Source organism: Choloepus didactylus, chromosome 1 (genome assembly GCF_015220235.1).
Source record: "Choloepus didactylus isolate mChoDid1 chromosome 1, mChoDid1.pri, whole genome shotgun sequence".
Classification (NCBI taxonomy): Eukaryota; Metazoa; Chordata; class Mammalia; order Pilosa; family Megalonychidae; genus Choloepus; species Choloepus didactylus.
Genome location: NC_051307.1, coordinates 127,569,155 through 127,590,209, shown reverse-complemented (window position 1 = coordinate 127,590,209; position 21,055 = coordinate 127,569,155).

Sequence of the window (21,055 nt, the reverse complement as noted above, 5' to 3'; positions counted from 1 at the left end):
ATGTGAAAGATTAAGGTCCCTAGAATCAAAGAAAAATTGGAATGAAGGAGGTAAAAAGCAGCAATTCATACATAAATCCTGTTCTAGAGGAATAGAGTGGTATTGTTCTTCAATTTTCTTCTTTCTCTACGTTAATAAATAAGCTCATCCATAATGTATTATTAATCTGTAATCAATTTTGTGACATAGGCCTAGCATGATGCCTTTTGGTCTTTCTTTATAAATGGATTAATATGTGAATTATTGCTGTAGGCATGGATAAAATGTTATATTACCCTCAATTTTAGATTTTAAAAATTGCTTGGAGAAGAGAGATACATCACAATTATCTTCAAATGCTTGCTAGTTCATCTTCATAATGTTATGAAAAACACTCAGAAAGCTGTATCAGTAAAGCAGGAATTCAAGTGAGTACTTCCTAGGTATCTGTATAATGAATTTATTTTTATGTAATTGATTACCATCTTTACTTTGTCTAAATTTATTTGAAGGAAACTATATAGTAAAAAACATTCTCATAGTTAAACATTTAATGTAAAACAGTAACCTTTATATTTAGTATTTTTCCTGTTTAATCAAATAAAAAGTAAAGAAAAACAATTATTGTTTTTAAAGAAGTATGAATCATTAATTATCTAAATATTTCTCCATTTCCTCTTGTGTATATTTCCTACTTATAAATATCTCTAAGGATAGTGATAGACATTTTGCACACACACATTCCCTTTGGTTTTCTTGGCATCCCTTGGTCATACTGGCATTGTTGGAGTCACTTGACAACACTTCAATTCTTTAGACTAAAAGATGTAGGCATATTTCCTTCTTTTTATAAGAACTAGACACTTTAGATAGTAAGCCCAAATTGTCTCAGTCTGTTCCCAGCTAATATGTAAATGCAGTTAGTTTAAGTGAATGAGTCCTCTGTTAGTTCCATGCCTAGTTTATTACATATATTTGGTTGGGACATTGTTTAGTTTCTTTTCTATGGACTTTCCCAAATAAGTAAGGTGATAATTAATTTCTGACCATAATATAGACCATAGTGATGCAAACATGTAGAAGGGTGTATATACTTCAGCACCCAAGAATTTTCTTCCTGACTTTTCAATTAAAGTGTGTACTTGTAAATGTTTCAGACAAAAATTCTCTGGAAGTTATTTTGGCATCCTCCAGCAACGATATAATTTTGTCAATACAGGGGCAAGCAAAAATATATGATCTTTAGGCATAGTAAATTGTATCAGTCCTAGCATTTGCCCCTCCCTGTTAGAATAATGTATAATTCTCTATATAATTCTCTATATAAGGTTAGAATAACATCTGACATTCTCCCATTTCCATGCCTCCCTGTAGTTGAAGTTTTGTGTTTGTTTCTGGTCTTGTAATGAAGCTTGGAAACAAGACTTTCTTTGGCACTGTGATGTGAGCAGGCTTGATATACATCAAGAGCTTTAAAAATCTCTTGCATGTTTTGCCTCAGCTTGTTGTTTCGTCTTCTACTATGAGAAGAAAAAAATGACTCAGATAGGAGTTACTACATCATCTTGGGCCCCCAATTGAGAAGAAATATGGGATAGAGCTGAGCCTTGGCAAGAAGAGCCAAGTAGAGCCAAGTAGAGGTGGTATTGACTCAGAGATCCATGGGATAAAAATTACGTTTGTTGTTGTAAGCTGCTGAGATTCGTGGTTGTAACCAAAGAAACTGACAAAAAGTTTTTAGCGTCTTGAATTGTAACAGATTTAGTGATTCATGCCTCTATTCGAGAAACAATCTTTTGCCTAAATTACGTGGTTTCACTAAAACTGTGCTTTAAAATGTTATGTGAGAACATAGATTTTAGTATTTCTAGAAAACTTTTTGCATAAATTCACTGAACATTCAGTAAGGCAAAATAAGAAAAAAACTATGCTGAGGAAAATGCTGCAGATATTAAACTCAAAATCCATTCATGAATTTTAAGTCCTTCAGAGAAGTGATGGTATGAAAAAGCTTTTGAAATTAAATATTTTCTATGTCTTCATTCAAGGTGCATTTTTATTGATCTAATAGACTGTAAACAAAATATTAAATTTCAAGCTTAATGATGAACCCTTGGCTTTAATTTTCAAAACAGAATTATACTAAGTAGATGTATTTAATGATTATGGGGCAATCAAAGAAGTGATCAAGCCTGCAAAAGATTTATTATTTAGGGTTATTTATACAATGTCTTTTTTAGAGGCCAACGCCAAAACTTTGTTTTAAGAATTTATGGACTATCATGTTCTGCAATAATTCACATTTCTTGGGAAAAGGAAAACACCTTTGACCTGCATATAGCCCATTTGACAATATTATGTTTAATCATTGTGCAGAAATTATATGTGGAAGAAAGTGGAAAAACAAAAATGAAATATACTGTTTTAACTAGTTACCCAATTATTGTTCTCTATTATGAGGCACTATCTTTTTTGTTTTCACTTCCCTTCTGAGAAGTATACCTATAGAGATATGGTATATAATAAATTCTAAAAGTTTAAACTGCAATGTAAATGACAATATGTTCTGTGCAAAAGTTACTATAAATCTCTTTATATATACAATAATATAATATTAGATACTATGGATTCAGTAACATATTAACATTTATCAAATTTTACAACTTTTTAAAGAAATTGTACTCTATTTCCTTAAATATAACGTAAAGTTATGTTGCACACAATTTGCTTCTTGATTCTCCAAAACTTTTTATAACATCTTTCATGCCATGCGTAGCATTTAGTTAGAATTTGAGGGGTGAGAGAAATAGCAGAGAATTAAAAGTGATGACACATACGGGGGATGATAAACATAGGCAAATCCAAGATTATTTTGATCTATAAATTTTAAATACTATATAAATTTTAAATACTGTAAAAGTGCTTATTTTCATATTTTTCCAAAATGAAAGAGCAATGCATATTGAGATTTGTCATTATTTTACATAATAAAAAAATCCCAAGATAGGCAATCTAATAGGATTATTAGATTACTAACCTCCAATAGGGTTATTCTCACAGTGAAAATATAAACAAGAAATTTAACTACACATAAAAAGGACAGCAAAGAAACACATGTATCAACCTTTAGTTTGGATGAGGAGAAAAATAAAACTTTCCCTAAAATTTAATTACCAGTTTTCACCTCATAGGGTTTGAGTTCTGAATTCACATTACTAGTGTGGTCCTAAAAGCCTCAAGCAGAGAAAATAAAAGTGGTCTCAGGATGCTTGTGCAGCTAATTGGAAGAAGCAAATACAATTCCTCTTGTTTACAATGAATGCCCACATAAGTTTGTAAAATCTCGTCAATTGGAAGATACATCCTGATTCCAGAAATGTTAACATGTGTAAAAATTTTTAAAATCTTTTGAATAAGTTTTGTACAGTAAAATACATATTAAATGGGAATACCATAAAGGACTATTGATTCATAATTTCATATTTGAGGGAGAGAGAAAACCTCCACAGAGGGCATCAATTAAAAGATAATAACAATAACAAAGATAACAACAGCAATATATAATAGAGCCCATATTATGTCCCAGGCACTGTCTAAGGGATTTCCATATTTTTATTTAATGCTCACAAAAGCCCTATGAAATAATTACTATTTTCCTAGCTTTACAGATGAGGAAACAGAAAAGCCAGGACTTGTACGATTCAGGATGCAGAGCCCTCTGTTCATCACCAGTGCTTTAAGAATGAGATGTTTTAGTAAATACTGGCCACAAGAAAGGCCATTCTAGACTGAGGGGATGCAAAAGAACACAGACATAAAAGAAAACAACACTGGCACTTCTTAGAATGTCAAGTGGACTAGTTGGGTTAAGGTGAAAGAAATGAAATAAAATCGACTAGGCAATGATACTGGCAAGGTATAATGAGGTCAGAACATATATGATTTTAATATCCCATTAGGAAATTTGGGATTTATTCTCTAACTAATGAGGATCCATTGAAAATTTTAGAGGAGTAAAGTGTCACATTATAATCTTTATTTTCAGACAATAACTAATATCAGTGTGATGCATCAACTGAAAATAATGGCAGCAGCTGGATCAAGTAGAAGGGAATCCTTTGTGAAGGATCAGTCAAAAGATCTTCACTAATATTATATGCCAACAACCTATGAGTTATACGAGACTGCAAATCTCTAATTTATGCTCTTGAGAGGAAGAAATCTCTCCAATGGAGTTAGGGAGCAGGGAAGGAAAAATATACTTGGCAATTGAAATAATAAGTTCAGTTAGAGATCTATTTAGTTTGAGGTACTTATGGAATTTCATGTGACTTTGTTCTAATTTGGGACAGAGGCTGCTCTCTGGGTTGGAGAAAAGCTAAGCGAATTAGTGGGATTGGTAGAAGAAAATATTCCAAAACAAATTTTTGCAATAATTGAAGCAAAAGCATATGGGTACATACTTGTGAATCTTAATTAGTAATAACTGGGTTAACTAATGTTCAATAATTTATTTGCACTGAATTTTTCAAAGTGTAATATTTTGTTTACATTGGAATTAACATACAGAAATTCTTTTTTACCATTTTTTAATCTTCAAAGTCATTATCTCCTTTTTGGTTAAATAAGTCAGAGATCAATGTTTGACCAAAGAAAAGGAAGATCAAGCCACAGAAACAGATGAGTAAAAGATTTTTGAGTGTGGAATAGAGTACATTAAAAAAGAAATCATATTCAGTGATATCTGTAAATGCAATTTTTGTAATTCATGGTTTAGGGAAGAATTATATGCAATTGAACATATAAATTGAAGCTTTTAAAGACTTGTATATAAGTCAGAGTTCTGAGAGATAGATGATATATAGATATAGATATAGACGTTATAGATATAGATATATAGATATATATATATCTGTGTATATTTTTGCATATATATATCTTAGATTTATTTTAATGAATTGCCTCATGCAATGAGAGTGCTGAAAAGTTTGAATTCCATGGCATACGTCTTAACTAGAAACTGTAATAAAGATGATGCTGAAGTTGAGTGCAAATTCTCCAGGGGAAACTGGCAGACTGAAATTCAGGTGGAAATTCTTCTTTCTAATCTCTGAAATCCTCAGTTTTTGTTTTTAAGATCTCCAACTGACTGGATGAGGACACTCCTGACATCCCTCAGGGCAATCTACTTTTTTGATTGTAGATGCTAACAGTAGTAGCTGCAATCAACTGATTAGAGGTTCAAATCCATCTATAAAATACCCCACAGCAGCAATCAGTCCAGGGCTTGCTTGACAAAACATAGTGAATACCATAACCTAGACAAGATGACACATGAAATCATACCTAGGATCTAAGAAGATGACTGGCATTCTCTCCAGGACTAAACAAGGATTCTCAGCATCATGATTCTGCTATTTCTATGTAATTGTTGACCCATTTTAGTAAACGAAGATAAAACAACTATTTGTTCCATATAAGACCACTATGCCTTTCCCCCTTTTTCCATTGGCAGAAATGATGGCAGAGGCCCAGAAGTCTCAGAGCTCTTGGCAAGAGTATCACCGTTCTTCCTCCAAATATCCCACCTACCACCTTGAGGCCACGATATCTATGCTCTGAAGCTGTGTTACCTCAGTCACCACCAGAAGTCAGGAATTTCATATCAGCCCAGGTCTACCCCCAGTAGCATCCTCAAAAGATTCTGTATCTAATTTTTCTGACTCCTTCTCCTATACTTCCTCTTCCATTGCTCTTTTAAGAACTTACAGTCTATCTTCTCAACCTCTCTTCTGAGTTTCCCTTCATCTTCTTTATCTATACAAAATGTGATTCTTGGTGGATGACAAAGATGGCAGCATAGAGAGGAGCGGAAGCTAAGTAGTCCCCCTGGAACAACTACAAAAAACCAGAAACAACTAGTAAATAATCCAGAATAACTGCAGGGGGACAAATGAGACCATCCACTCATCATACACCAACCTGAATTGGGAGGAATGCCCGAGAACACAGCATAAAATCTGTAAGTAAAACCTGCGGATCCAAGTCGTGAGACCCCCTCCACCATAGCCCGAGCTGCAGAGCCGCGTGGTGCCACAGAGAAGCTCTCTCCCAGCAAGTGAATATAGCTCAGCTGAGCTCCAACTGGGGTTTTAAGTAGCAAGTGTGAACTACTCACTACAGGTACGCAGCCCCAAAAAACAGACAGAGGCTTTGGGTGATGACTGACCTGGGAGAGCCGGAGGGTCGCCTTAGACTGGGTCTGAAGGGGACTGTTTCTTTTTTGGCTCAGTGCAGAAAGCCCCAGTCATTTTCAGTTTCCAGGGCTGTGACTCTGGGAAGGGTGGAGACACCACAAGCAGAGAGTGAGACCACTGAAATGCTAATGACCTCCACCTGAGGGGTCTGTCTTCTCTAGGAGGAAAGGGGTGGGGCCCTTTCCATTCAGAACCAGATCCCAGAGCCTGGGGGAATGCGGCCATACCTCCTCACACCAGTCAAGAATTATAGGCTGACAGGCACCACCTGCTGGGCAGAAAAGCACAGTGACCTGAGGCATCAAAGGGTGGAGCAATTTTCTAAGACACACCCTCAGGGAAACCAGATACTGAATATTTCTTCCCTCTGGGACCTGAGCCTGTTCTGGTCTGGGAAAACCTGATTTGGATAACCAAGGAAACCATGCCTAGACAACAAAAAATTACAACCTACACTAAGAAAAACAAAGTTATGGCCCAGTCAAAGGAACAAATGTACACTTCAACTGAGATACAGGAATTTAAACAACTAATGCTAAATCAATTCAAAAAGTTTAGAGAAGATATTGCAAAAGAGATAGAGGATGTAAAGGAAGCACTGGACATGTATACAGCAGAAATCCAAAGTTCAAAAAAACAACTAGTAGAATCTATGGAAATGAAAAGCACAACACAAGAGATGAAAGACACAATGGAAACATACAACAGCAGATCTCAAGAGGCAGAAGAAAACACTCAGGAACTGGAGAACAAAATACCTGAAAGCCTACAAGCAAAGGAGCAGATGGAGAAAAGAATGAAAAAATATTAGCAACGTCTCCGGGAACTCAAGGATGAAACAAAGTACAATAATGTACGTATCATTGGTGTCCCAGAAGGAGAAGAGAAGGGAAAGGGGGCAGAAGCAATAATAGAGGAAATAATCAATGAAAATTTCCCATCTCTTATGAAAGACATAAAATTACAGATCCAAGAAGCGCAGCATACTCCAAACAGAAGAGATATGAATAGGTCTATGCCAAGACACTTAATAATCAGATTATCAAATGCCAAAGACAAAGAGAGAATCCTGAAAGCAGCAAGAGAAAAGTGATCCATTACATACAAAGGAAGCTTAATAAGACTATGTGCAGATCTCTCAGCAGAAACCATGGAGGCAAGAAGGAAGTGGTGTGATATATTTAAGATACTGAAAGAGAAAAACCACCAACCAAGAATCCTGTATCCAGCAAAGCTGTCCTTCAAATATGAGGGAGAGCTCAAAATATTTTCTGACAAACAGACAATGAGAGACTTTGTGAACAAGACACCTGTCCTACAGGAAATACTAAAGGGAGCACTACACGGTGATAGAAAACAGGAGTGTGTGGTTTGGAACACAATTTTGGGAGATGGTAGCACAACAATATAAGTACACTGAACAAAGGTAACTATGAGTACGGTTGAGAGAGGAAGGTGGGGAGTATGTGAGACACCACAAGAAAGGAGGAAAGATAATGACTGGGACTGTGTAACGGTGAAATCTAGAGTATTCAACAATTGCGATAAAATGTACAAATATGTTCTTTTAAGAGGGAGAACAAGCAAATGTCAACCTTGCAAGGTGTTAAAAATGGGGAGGCATTGGGGGAGGGATGCAATCAGCATAAACTAGAGACTGTAACTAATAGAATCATTGTATTATGCTTCCTTTAATGTAACAAAGGTGATATACCAAGGTGAATGCAGATAAGAGGGGGGGATAGGGGAGGCATGTTAGACACTTGACATTGGTGGTATTGTCTGATTCTTTATTCTACTTTCATTTAAGGTTATTTTTCCTTTTGCTGCTTCCTAGCTGTCATTTTTTTTTTCCTCTTTCTTTTGCCTCTCTACCTTCTTTGACTCTCCCTCCTGCCTTGTGGAAGAAATGTAGATGCTCTTATACAGATAGTGGTGAAGGTGGTGAACACATAAATGTATGACCATGCAGAAAACCATCGATTATTTTCTTGGGATGGAATGTATGGTGAGTGAACAAAACCATATTAAAAAAAATGGGTTGATGACAAAACCTCGAGGGCAATATACTGAGTGAAATAAGCCAGACACATTAGGACAATTATTGCAGGGTCTCACTGATAGGAACTAATTACAATATGTAAACTCATAGACATGAAATATAAGGTACCAAGATATAGGACGAGGCTTAAGAATGGGGAGTGGTTGCTTAGTATGAGCAGAAAGTTCAATTAGGATGAACTTAAATGTTTGGAAATGAACAGGGGTATTGGTAGCAAGATGTGAGAAAAACTAACAGCGCCGAATGGTGTGTGAATGAGGTGGAAAGGGGAAGCTCAGAGTCATATATGTCACCAGAAGGAAAGTGGGAGGTCAAAAGATGGGAATGTATAAAACTGAATCCTATGGTGGGCAATGTCCATGATCAACTGTACAAATACTGGAAATCGCTTCCATGACCCAGAACAAATGTATGACAATACAATTAGAAGTTAATATTAGAGGGGCATATAGGGAAGAACTATATACCTATTACAAACTATATACTACAGTTAGTAGTATTTCAACATTTTTTCATAAACAGTAACAAATGTACTATATCAGTACTAGGAGTCAACAATTGAGGGGGGTTGGTTAGGGATAGGGGAGGATTAGAGTTTCCTTTTCTTTTTTTCTTTTTTCATCTTTCACTTTATTTCTTGTCTGGAGTAATGAAAAGTTTCTAAAAATTGAACAAAAATTAAGTGGATGCACAGCTGTATGAGGGTACCCAGGGGCAAGTGATTGTACACTTTGGATCTTTGGATAATTGTATGGTATCTGAACAATCTCAATAAAAATGAAAAAAAAAAATGTGATTCTCCCTTGGAAGCACTGCTTCTCCTATAACTTTCTCAAGTTATAGCTGTTTACACCTACAGACACCTTGAATCTTGGTCAAGATATTGGGAGGTACCTCCATTGCTCCTCATTAACACTACTAGACCATTATCCCTTCATTCTTCCTAAAAATCCCTATCTTTTGAAACACATCATTAAAATTATATGTTCTGATAATACACATGTTGCAGTCATCCACAGATCTCTCACTTTCTCACATTCCTTAAAGATTTGAGCTCTTTGACCATTTTTACTTTCTTTTCATTCATGATGATTTTAGTTTTCACATGGATGATCTCCCCAATACCATTGTATTTCATTTATTGACCCTCTGTCCTCCAGTGAGCTCGTACTTAGAGCAATCTCAGCCATCCATTATCAAAGAAATAAAATAGAAATTGTTAATTTTAATAACTTTTACCCTCTATGACATCAGTTTAAAGCAGGACCTTTGCTGACATCTAGCTGGGATGCTATATTATGGAGGACAAAGTGTTTATGGTCAATGAGTTCAGATTTGTTTTGGTGTTGGATCTAGTTGGTCAGTACCCCTACTCTACAAGTCACTAAATCAATGAGATATCTATGCCCACAAGATATGGATCCTGCTACCTCTTCACTCTTTTGCTCCCCTTCTTCTTATACTCCCTTCTCTCCCTGTGCATCACATACATTATGTAGCTGATCATTATAATGTGTCCCTTGCCTCTCACTCCCTACGTTGTATTCTCTTGGAAATTTCAAATTGACAAATCAGTGATATTCCTCTACTGCACTTTTGAATGTGAATGAGGGCAAAGAAAAATAGTTAATGGGCTTCCCTTTAACTCATGAACATTGATCTCAGTTGCAAACTTGTATTGCCTACCTACCTACCTAATGTCATTTCTCTAGCTCATTCACTCTTTCCTAAAACTTCCAACACCTCTCTCCCATTCTATTCTAGCTGATGTTTTTTTCCTTTCTATTTCATTGAAAATTAGAAGTAATCAGAAGTCATCTTACATTAATTTCCACCACCACATCAACACACATGCCTGCCTCTTCATTATGTACTTACCCTTCTACTTGTCCATGCTGTTAGCAAAACAAAAACCCCCTACTTGTCTTTCTAGCTTTACTTGTAATTTAACATTAACCCTAACCATACTCACTTTTCTCTGTAATCCTAAACCTAACCTAAATTTATGTTTAACTCTTTTTATTGCCTCTTACCTAAATGAAGGATTTCAACCCAGTAATTGTCCTCTCTCTTGCATTAGGAAATTCTCTCTGTACTGGATTATTCCCATTAGTATGTAAGGAAGCTGTGATCCCTCATATCTTAAGACAAAAACTCTCTTAACCCCATTTTTCCATCTAGTTACCACCTCATTTCTTTGCTTTTAGACACAGAAAAAACTCCTAAAAATTTTACTGTATGTTCTTCGACTCCACTCGGCTATTCCCTTGAATCTACTTCAAACACTTCCTCCCCAGCTCACTCTCCTGAACCTGCATCTGACCTCAACATTGCTAAACCCAGTGACCACTTTCCTCTCTGAGCTAGCTTGAGGTGTCAGTAGTATTTGAAATGAGAATCTCGCCTCCTACTTTCTACTACTTTTCATGTCTTCAGTCCTGAGATTTTTTGTTTTTGATTGTCTGTTTTTTGTTTGTTTGTTTGTTTGTTTTTTCTTTTCCTTCCTTACTGGCCTTCATTCTTAGTTTCTCTTACTGGTTTCTTCTCTTCTTGTTCTCTAAATTTTGGCATGTCCCAGGCTTAATTTCAAGGTTTCCTCTTCCTTTTCCTCCTCTTCTTCTTCCTTCCTCTACAGACACTTCCTAGGTTATCTCAGCTAATTTCATTAATTTAAAAATCATCTAATAGCAATAATATCTGAATGTATTTTCCCAACTAAGACTTTGGACTCAAAACCCATAAAACAATTACATTTGTAGCATCCCTATTTTGGCTTAATATGTTTGAAAGAGAACTGAACTTTCACTTCAAACTCTTCTCTTTTTACAGTCTTATTTCATCTAAATGAACTCCAATTCCAACCTTATAACCACTCAAACTAAAACATTAAAGACATTTTAAAGTCACTATTTGTCACACCCTATATCCAATCCCTTTGAAAACCCTAATGCCTTAACTTTCAAATTATATCCAGAATTCTACCATCTCCTTTAATAATACCTTGGTTTGAGGTGTTTTTTAATTTGGATGATTGCATTATCTTCCTTACTGTCTTCCAGCTTCCACCCTAGTCTTCCTATAGTATTTTCTCCACAAAGTTGCTATAGTCCTCTTATAAAAGTGCAAGTGATCATGGACTGTGCGGGCCATGATCTCTAATTCATTTGGAGGAAAAAAAACACACACATCACTAAAAAGCACATAAAGCTTGGTTTCTAAATACCATTCTCCAATAAAAGGAAGATTTACTTTTAGAAGTGGTCCATTCGAAGACTGGGACAGAGAAAATGAAGAACAAGTTATCTCAGTTGAAATGTTCAACTCTATACCATGCTCCTATTTATTTTTAAATTAAAGTCAAAGTCCTATGATAATTTAAAGACTCTGTAACTGCTCTGATCTCAGCCACTACTTCTTCTTCCTGTAGTTCACTCTTCCTGGACTGTTCTTCTAGATATGTTTGTAACTTGTCCCCTCACATCTTTTTCTTAGTGAAGCTTTTGTGATCACCCTTTGCAAAATTCCTCATTTTCTTTTCTCCTTTGTTCTAATACAAAGTTCTTATTGCCATACGAAGTAATCTACTTATTTTTTTCCTAACTTCCAATTAGAATACACAATTAGGGGAGAGATTGTTCATTAATACATTAATGTATTCCCAGCATATAAAACAGTGCCTGAAACATAGTAAGAACTTAATAAATTCAATTCATTGAATTAATGAATGAAAGGATGAATAAATATATTTTATTTGACTTTTAATATAATATCTTCCTTCTTAGTCCAAAAATGCTGATTGGAATATGTGACCCTTGGCAAAATTTATTTTTGTTTTGTTTATGTATTTATTTCTGTTTTGTTCACACATTGAATGAGAAGCTTGAAGAGTTTAGTTACAGCAGATTGTCATACTCATTCTTTTTGTTTAAAATACTCATCCTTTTAAAAGAATAAATAGGTTAGTTAAAACATGATAGATTAAATGATACATTACTAGTCAAATTTATCAGTTTATGAAATTCAGTAGAAATTGTATATAGATTTTTCTTTCCTCTGTAATTCAGTGCAAACATGAGCATACCTTGTGAGGAATCCATTTTTTTTTCTTCCTGATTGTTGTTCAGGTACAGCTGCATAGCTTTTACCTGTCTGTGCCATCTCTCAATTTGGTGTGTTTTTCCATCTTCTTATGTTTCTCTCTGCAGCCTTTTAGTGTCTATGTATTGACCTCACCTATGCTACACATGTCCCAAAATGTTTTATCCTCCTCAGGCTATCTAGTCTGGGTTCTTCCTCTGGCCATCAATAAAACATTAATCAGGACTGGAATCAGTGCTGGACCATGATCTTTAATTCATTTGGAGGAAATAAAACGCATGACTAAATAGCACACAGAGCTTGCTTTCTAAATACCATTCTCCAGTAAAAAGGAAGATTTAATTTAAGAAATGGTCCATTCTAAGACTGGGGTAGGGAAAATGAAAGAAGAACCCAGTTTGAATGTTCAACTCGATACCACATCCTTAAATGTGTCTTTACTCTGAGACAATTTAATCTATCCAGATGTCTATAAAATGGTGGCAACAGCGATATCCTTCATTTAATGGTGGCCAGATCATAGCTTGAATAGCCTAAATTTGCTCAAAATACTTCTCAGTTTTATCATTTACTGTTTGTGCTTGAAATGACTTCTCCAATATATACCAGTCATCATGGTAACTGGCTAGTTCTTTTCTTAGATTATCAATACCTCGTAATATCTTGCCAAGTCAAAACCAATATTATTAATACTTTGCCTTTTCAAAATCTTCCCCTAGAAGAACAAATTGATCACATACAGTTTCTATCTTATATGTTAACATAGGAAAGATTTGTGCCAAGTGAATCTGTCTTCTAATGAATCACATGCAAAAATTGTGCCGAATGTTTCACAGCTGTGTATTATGGACTACATTCCACTAACTTACATAGTTTTTCCCCCCATCTGTCTCATAAATCCTATGAAAAAACAGTGTTCTTTTTCTAAGTAACAATATCTTTATAAGTCAGGATATGCTAGGTAGTGAGGCAATAACAACAACCCTAAAATATCAGCAACTAAAACAGCAAAGTTTACATCACTTGCATGTCAGTGGAGGCTCTTTACTTATTGACCCATGTAGCTCATGTCCATGCCAGCTGGAAAGATTATGAATGTGTCATCCTGGTATCATATTTTCTAATTATTTGTGTTTATAACTGGTTGTTAAAACCAGTCCCAAGAATGAAACTTCAGGGAGCAAGAAATTCAATTTTCAGTGTGCCTGGAAATAGGGGAAAATCAACTATCAGTGAGGCTAGTGATTAAATTGAACACAACCCCATCATACCCCCCTTTTCTTTTCTTTTTAAATCAAGATCCTTTCACTGAATTAGTGTATTGTGCAAAACCCTAAGATATGCTGGGTTAGTCAATGCAATAATTGACAGAGAGATTGCATTTTAACTCTTATGAACCTTGCCCAAATATGATATTTTGGTTACTGGCATGACTAGAGGGAGACTTTACAAGTAAAAATAAGTATTCCAACTGACATCATCAGTTTTTATTTAACACAGTAAATGTTTTTACTGTGAATATTTTTGAATCTAATTAGTTTAAATCTAGTCATTCTTCCAAAGTCTTCAAAGAAATTCTTAAAATTATGCCAAGTGGCTTTCCAAATCCACAAAAGGTTAATGTAGAAGTTTATTGCATCACGTCTTGTATGGCTTGTTAAAAACATGTAACTTTAATAAAAATGTAAAGTAAAGTAAAGCCTCTTTGGTGGCCAAATGCCAAACATTGAAAAGACAATTTATATTTTCATTGGATGTGAAGGAGAGTCATATAAATTAACTTTTCATTCATATTACTGTCTTTATTTCACTCTGATGTCTAGCACATATTTATGGAATACTTAAGGGCAAAGCATTTTACATATGAAATGAGACATTTTTAAAAATCCTTTCCTCAGGATCCCATCTGGGGATTGATCAGCAATTAGACACTCTTAGTTTAGTTGCAAACATTATTTATTATTATCTAATTGCAATCTAGTGAGGAGAAGGTATAAAAATGTGATCATGTGTCAGTTTGCCCATCTAAATTCTCCAATGATTCCTTATTGCTAAAGAGGTTATGTCCCTACATTTTGGTAATACATATAAGAATGTTCCTTGGCCAAGGCAATTTCTTTAGCCTTATATCATTTATTCCTATTTTTATTATGACCTTGTCTTATTCCAGTAATACTTAAGCACTTACAATTTTCATAATAAAACATGCTATAATACATCCCATGCTTTTGCTCATAATGTTGCATGGTGGTTTGATGCTGTATGTACCCCAGAAAAAACATGTTCTTAAGTTTAATCCATTCCTGTGAGCATGGACCTGTTGTAAGGAAGACTTGATGGGGCTACTTCAGTTAAGGTGTGGCCCACCTCAATCCCAATGGGTCTTAATCCTATTATGGAGTCCTTTATAAGTAGAGTGAAATTTAGGCAGACAGAAAGTCATAGGCATAACCCAGAAGCTGAACTTCAATGGAACCCAGAAACCCGGAAGAGAATGGAGAGGCCGGGAGAGGCTGCCACATGCATTGCCATGTGACAGAGGAGTTAAGGACCAAGGATCCCCAGCAGCCAGCCCCATAATGCCACAGTCTTCAGGGAGAAAGTATTGCCTCGATGTTGCCTTGATTTGGATTTTTTCCTAGCCCCAAACTGAGAGCAAATAAATTCCTATTGTTTAATCTGACCCATTTCATGGTATTTGCTTGAACAGCCCAGGAAACTAAAACAATTGCCTTTGCAAAAACTCTCTTATCTGGAATATTTAATGACATGAAAATATTCACAATATATTGTAATGTGAAAAACGGTAAGAAAACCAAATCTACATATATGCTATAACTCATTTTGGTAGAAAGCAAATATATGCATAGAGCATGCTTTAGTTTTCCTCAGCTGCTATCACAAATACCACACAATGGACAGACTAACTGATGGGAATTCATTGGCTTACTGTTTTGAGGCTAGGAGTAATTGCAACTTGAAGTGTCAGCAAGGTGATACTTCCTCCCCCAAATCTGTAGCATTCTGGTGCTAGCTGTATCATATCTCTTAAAGGTGCTATTTTTAGTTAAGATATGGCCTGACTGAATGAGATTGGATCCTAATCTGGAATACTGAGGTTCTTTATATGCAGAGGAAAATCAGACACAGACAGAGAAAGCCACAGGAACAAGCTAGAAGCTGTAAGTCAACAAAATTCAGAAAAGAAAAGAGAGGGCATAAACGTGTGTTCCAAGACAGGGATACAAATCAAGGAAACCAAGGATCTCTGGCAACCAACAAAAAAATGCTACAGACTTTAGGAAGAAAGCATTGCCTTGCTGACACTTCAATTTTGGGTTTCGCTTAGCCTCAAAATCGTGGGCCAATAAATTCCCATAATATAAGCAAATCCATTTGGTATTTGTGACAGCAGATCAGGAAAACTAAGACAGAGCAATACTACAAATATGAATCAATATAAAATACTTCCATTTTTGTGGTATGGTTATAATTTTTCATCTGTGCATGTTTAATGCTTTGTAACTAGCTGCATTGTTTGAAATGAAAAAAAAAGACTTACCATATTTGCAAAGTGAAATGAAAGAAAACTACTCTTTCTCCATTTGCCCAACTAGCAAAATCCTTCCTCTAATTTCCTAGCCTCAAACTAAAAACCATGTTTCCTGAAAAAATTTCCTTCTTCTGCACTTTCATTGTACTTTGTACCTCTCTCCAGATTATCAATTATCTTATTGTATAATATTGTTACCATATTTTTATATAAACTTATAAGACCTTTGAGGTCAAGCATTATTATATTCACTATTTTTATGTCCCACATCTAGCACTGCAAGTATATTTATGAAAATAATACATGAATTAATTATGAACTAAAGTTGAATTAAATGAATACCAAATAGAGGCATAAAAATGTCCCAAAAAAAGTTTCAGTCAATCAAGAGGAATTTGGAAAATTAAATGAGGTAACTGATCTTTGAAAATTATTCTGTTAAGATGTATGCCAGGTAATGACACTCATGTCATCCAAAATTCCAATGACTCCACTCTTTTACACAATATAATTCAAATACCTTTAAGTACTTTTATATTTTTCTACACTATTGGTAAAATAATTACAAAAACTATATTATAAGAATGGTAATAGTCAATATTTTTTTATAAACATGGGTTCTAGTTTGCTAGTCCTGTCGAAATGCAAAACACCAGAGATGTATTGGCTTTTATAAAAGGGGGTTTATTTGGTTACACAGTTGCAGTCTTAAGGCCATAAAGTGTCCAGGGTAACACATCAACAATCAGGTACCTTCACTGGAGGATTACCAATGGTGTCTGGAAAACCTCTGTTAGCTGGGAAGGCACGTGGCTGGCGTCTGCTCCAAAGTTCTGGTTTCAAAATGGCTTTCTCCCAGGACGTTCCTCTCTAGGCAGCAGTTCCTCAAAAATGTCACTCTTAGTTATACTTGGACTATTTGTACTCTCTTAGCTTCTCTGAAGCAAGAGTCTGCTTTCAATGGCCGTCTTCAAACTGTCTCTCATCTGCAGCTCCTGTGCTTTCTTCAAAGTGTCCCTCTTGGCTATAGCTCCTGTTCAAAACGTCACTCACAGCTGCACTGAGTTCCCTCTGCCCGTCAGCTCATTTATATGGCTCCACTGATCAAGCCCCAACCTGAATGGGTGGGGCCATGCCTCCATGGAAATTGTCTCATCAAAGTTATCACCTACAGTTGGGTGGGGCACATCTCCATGGATTCACCCAAAGAATTCCAATCTAATTAACACTAACAGGTCCACCCACACAAGATTATATCAAAGATAATGGTGTTTGGGGGACATAATACATTCAAACCTGCACAACATGCTTGGTAATTTTAGAAGAGTTTTAGATTTAAAATGAAGCTGCAAAGTTAGTATAGAGAGCTCCCGTGCACACTGCACACAATTTTCCCTCTTGTTAATATCTTACTTCATTATGTTACTTTTTTCACAACAGATAAACTAATAGTGCTATATTATTAGTAAATAAATGCTTCACATTTTATTTGGGTTTTATCAATTTCTCTCAATGGCCTTTTTCTTTTCCATGATCCCATCAAAGATATATTATACTTAATCATCATTTCTCTTTAGGCCCCGCTGGACTAGGACATTTTCTTACACTTACATTGTTTTTGATGACCATGACAGTTCTGAACAATACCTTGTAGAATATGCCCAATTTGGGTTCTATTTCTCATTCTTCAGGTCCAGACTGGGTTTGTACTGAGCACAGGCTGGTGCTACTGTGAGACCAAAAAACACACTAAGTACAGAAGTAGACATAGATTTATTGGGACTTGTGAACAGCAGAGATTCACTGGTGGCAGCCAGTCCAGAATAGTGCACTGCAATGGATGGCTGTGTGTGTGTGCAAGGAGTAGTATATGGTTTTAGAATAAAGACATTCCATATAGTATGAGGACATGGGGTCTCTAGCATAATCACTAAAGGGACCTAAAACCTGATGTTTTACCAAGATTCATGTTTAAGACTAAGATACAATTGTGCTGTTTTTATATCTGTGGTTATATTTCCCCCCCTCTGGGGAGATTGTTTACTTTCTTGACCTTTGTCCTTGGCTAAAGCAGGTTTATTATGGGATATTTAGGAGGGGGCCTTGGCCCTGGGTCATCACAATCCTCTCCCACATAACAGGCTGTGTTGGCCATAGGACAAGCATTGCATCCATATACCACAACAAGAATATAAAAGACAACAGAATGATAATAATCTAACACATAGGGCATATAGTCCTACAAAGAAATGCTGCCAAGGCTGAGTAAGAGTATTAAAACAGTAGAAAGGGGGTCAGTAGATAATTGATCAATATGATGTATGTGCTCTTGAATGTGATTTAAAGCTTGTGAAATATCATGTGAGTGATCAGGTATATATAAATATATACAACATTGTATTTTATAAGGGCACAGGTTCCACCTTGTGCCTCAGTTAAAAGGTCTAAAGCCATTCTATTTTGTAAGAATACTTTTCATAATTGGGTGGTCTCATCAATCAACAATGATATTGCTGATTTAGATTTATTAAGCAAATGAGTTATGTGATTAGCTAAGGTTGTTATATGTGCTTCAGTAACCCTTGTAGCAAGAACAGCTAAAGGATAGACCCACCATGAGGTATGCGTCACTCAATATTTAGATTCAACCATTTCCCAATTGCTAAGAGTGTGTGGTAAAGAATCATAATATGGTAGAAATCTATGGTTGCTCTCATGTACAGAGTGCTGTCCAATTGTAAGGCAAATAGGGCCACCCATATTGCCAATAGATCCATAGCCACACCATGGGGGAGGCATCTGCTCCATGTCTGTTGGAGACACTTTGCCATTGTAAAAAGCTATGATTTTGTAGTACATCAACTGATGAACAGAAGGGTGAATGGTAGTGTGTACATACAATGGAATATTGAACAGCTGCAAGGAGGGATGAAATTGTGAGGCATGAAAATAGGTGAATGAACTTGGCGGACAATATATTGCATGAAATAAGCCTGCAAAGAAAAGACAAATGCCTCACTAATATGGACTAACTATAATGTGCAAGCTCAAGAGCATAAGTTATCAGGGTATATTAGTCAGGGTTCTCTAGAGAAACAGAACCAATAGGCGATACCTGTAAATATGAGATTTACAAAAGTGTCTCACAGAACTGTGGGGATACATGAGTCTAAATTCCATAGGTCACCTGTGGGGTTACAGGGTGGATGAAATGTCCACATTATGTCACAGTCTATAGCTCATGCTTGGATAATTTGTCCAGTGTATAAGGGTCCCCCAATCCCTGTCTATTTGCATAGGTATCTATTCTAGTTTGCTAATGCTGCTGGAATGCAAAACACCAGAGATTGATTGACTTTTATAAAAGGGGGTTATTTGGCTGCACAGTTACAGTCTTAAGGCCATAAGGCCATAGTGTCCAAGGTAACACATCAACAGTGAAGTAACTTCACTGGAGGATGGTCAATGGTGTCTGGAAAACCTCTGTTAGCTGGGAAGGCACGTGGCTGGCATCTGCTCCAAAGTTCTGGTTTCAGAAAGGCTTCCTTCCAGGACATTCCCCTCTAGGCTGCAGTTCCTCAAAAATGTCACTCTTAATTGCTCTTGGGGTGTTCATACTCTCTTAGCTTCTCTGGAGCAAGAGTTGGCTTTCAACATCCATCCTCAAACTGTCTCTCATCTGCAGCTACTCTCTCAGCTTCTGTGCATTCTTCAAAGTGTCCTTCTTGGCTGTACTAGCTTGCTTCTTTTGTCTGATCTTATATAGTGCTCCAGTAATTTAATTCATACCCACCCTGAATGGGCAGGCCAACACCTCCATGGAAATTATCCAATCTGAGTCATCACCCACAGTTGGGGCACATTTCCATGAAAACACTTAAAGAATTAGAATCTAATTAACACTGATAGGTCTACCCACATAGGATTACATCAAAGATAATGGCATTTGGGGGGACATAATACATTCAAACTGGCACAGTATCCCATAGAGGACTCTTACTTTTTCTAGATAGCATATGGTGGCTCACTGATTATCTTTCCCTACCAGAAGAGCTAACAGAAGTCCCATGGCAGTGGAAGTGGGCCAATGTAGCCCACTTGCTACTGGGTCACTGGAGTCTGTGACTGGCTGATGTGTCCCATCTGGTGGTGCAATTGGCCTGGTTATCACTGGTAGTATGATGGGCACTCCTGTGTGATATCTATAAGTTGTTGGCATTTGATGGGTAGCTGGAACTGCTGGGCTAACCACCATAGGTTTAATGCCTGCAGTGTCAGCTTTTTTGATGAAGCCACTTAGCTGCTTCTCAGGTTTCAAAAGTGTGGTTTCAGACTCAAGCAAGTGCATCTGCATCAACATTCCCAGGTAGTGTTAGGAGTCTAGGCAGTGACATGTAGACAGTTATCTTTTGTTGTTGGCAGTGTCCAAGATATCTAGCCACAGCTCTTGTCCTCTTTGGGTTGTTCTTGTTTTAAGGCTGCCATCCAGGTTGTGATGCCTTTGTAAACAGCCCAGCTGTTAGTACAGATAGTTAGCATGTCTCCTGGTTCATGCATTATAGCCATCCATATGGCTCTAATTCAGCCCATTAACTGCTTTGCATAACACCAGTCTCCCATCATATATTGTCAGTACTGAGTTATATCATGACACCTGTCCATGTGTGGGGCTGCCCTGCTAGAAGATCCGTCAGTATATCAAGTAGACTTGGGAATTTTTCCTATACCCTTTATAGTGGGTATTTCAATGCTATTTAAGCTGTGATGATTTTAGCTGTTGAATCTTCTACATATGACACTGGGTCTAAAATTTTGTGCATCTTGGCACTAAGAGGGCCGCTGTTGAAAACACTGCATTGCAGCAAGTAAGTTTTACACTTTGCTGAGGTACTTATTTGTGCACTGACAGAGTAGTTTATTGGTAATGTCCATAATGCACCCCTGTATAGGGATGGTGGTCCTCAAGGTGACAGGACATTTCTACATCGGATATAGCATTTGCAATAGAGAATTATATGTAACACACAGTTTCTTTTTAAGGGGCTATATCTTAATTCTACCCTTTTCCATAATTGTGAACAGAACCCTAGGGGTACTTGCTTAGAA